Raw genomic sequence first — 1,863 nt, 5'->3', positions numbered from 1 at the left:
TTAAGTTTGAATAACAACAAACATTCATATAGTTTTAATATTTGTTTGAGATGTTTTGTGTGGATTATAACAAATTAGAGTCAAGGCCGAGAGGCCAAAAAGGAGCGAGAATCATCTCAAATGCAAAATCTGCAGAGATGCTCGTCGATGAGCACCTGGTCATCAATCTACAAGGAGGGTTTTGCCTTCGAATCTCAGCTTCTACGATGTTCTTCATTGATTTTTCACCTACATTCTTCGGAGAACGGTTTGCTACATCAATTGTGCTTAACGATAATGATTATGTGATCGTGACGGCATACTCGAGTCAACAAAAGTGATTTGAGATCAATTTCCTAGAGCTAACATTACTCACTTTGTTATCGGACAGATGACAATCTTATAAAACAAATAATCGAATTTATGGTCACAGTAAATAAACCCATTCAACAAGCAACCCCCCTCACGCCCAAGGCTTGCAATCTCTGATCCTCGCATAAAAAAAATTCAAAAGGCAACACGCACAAAGATCGATTGACAAAAGAGACGTACAAGAAAGGACCAATATTCTTCTTTTACTAACAAGAGACCACAATTTCCATTTGTTCCCCGTTTCAAAGTACCAAACCCCTCCTTTTCTTAAAACACTAAAGAGAACAATTTCATTATGAACCTAAAGATCAAAAACATAGAACCAGAACAACTTCCATAACCCAAACACACATTTCCATAGCGATCAAAAACAAAAACAGTAACCAAACCCTAGCACACTTCGAATCTGAGAGCAAGTACAAGCTCAGTTCCTCCAGTTCCCATCAGAAGCACCGTCTCCTCTAGAATAACGGGATCCACCACCACCCTCAGACCAACGGTGGAGAAGGGAGAGGTGGTGGAGGCCATGGATTGAGAGGGAGTAGAGGGGGAGAGAGGGGTAGGTAACCTCCTCCATCACGGCGTTGACCGCCGAAACCTCCACCTCCTCCACCGCCGCTACCACGAGACTGCGCCTCGTTGACGGTGATGCTCCTACCGTCAAGGTTCTGTCCGTTCATCCCCTCGATCGCGTCCCTCATCGCCTGCTCGTTGCTGAAGGTAACGAATCCGAATCCTCTAGATCTCCCAGTTTCACGATCGTTAATGATCTGCGGCAAAAGTTTCATCAGATCTACAGATCTAGGGTTAAAACATAGAAATGAGTTAAAAGCTAGGGTTTTTAGGGTTTAGAAAACCTTGGATTCGACGATCTCTCCGTACTGGCTGAAGGCCTTCTCGAGTGACTGGTCATCAGTGGCCCAAGTGAGGCCGTCGACGAATCAGCGGTACTCGTCATCGGAAGCCGCCATCGGAGAAAGGAACGAACCGGATCGGAACCCTAAAGGACGAGAGGAAGAGGGGATAAGATAAATCCACCTCTTGGGAGCACGGGAAATCCCAGGCTCCCAAACCCTCGCTTTATAGAAAAGATTGGGGCGGTGACTTTACCGCGGTCTGGTTACCTGCTGGTCGTTTTAGTAATATTTCCTCGTGCTCTTATCCGCCAACTGTTCGGTTTTGTGGTCCCCAGCCCTACTTATAAAAGGCCCATTCGAAATTATTAAAAAGTTTGCTTTTAGGGAGGGAATTTATAATCTTTTTTGGAATATTCTGATTGGAAAGTTTTTTTTTCTGAATTATTCTTTATTTTTTCCTTGTTAAAATCTGAGGGCAATTATTCTATTTTAATTTCATCTGGGGTTTAAATTATTATTGGGCCCAAGTAGTGGAGCATTATTGAGAGAGGATTCTATATTGGGGGCCACGTGCACGTTGATTCCGGAGGGCCTTAAGTGTTAAGAATATCTTGCGAAAATATCTAGAGAGGAAAATTACTTCTCTAGCCCTTTA

General features: G+C 43.3%; 1 pseudogene; it reads right to left on the bottom strand.

The window, feature by feature from the left end:
• Positions 529-1,418, bottom strand: LOC109833138 (annotated as a pseudogene).

Source organism: Asparagus officinalis, chromosome 3, assembly GCF_001876935.1.
Source record: "Asparagus officinalis chromosome 3, Aspof.V1, whole genome shotgun sequence".
In the NCBI taxonomy this organism is placed as follows: domain Eukaryota; kingdom Viridiplantae; phylum Streptophyta; class Magnoliopsida; order Asparagales; family Asparagaceae; genus Asparagus; species Asparagus officinalis.
Note: the sequence above shows the minus strand (reverse complement) of the source record. Positions and strands in the feature narration are given on the sequence as shown.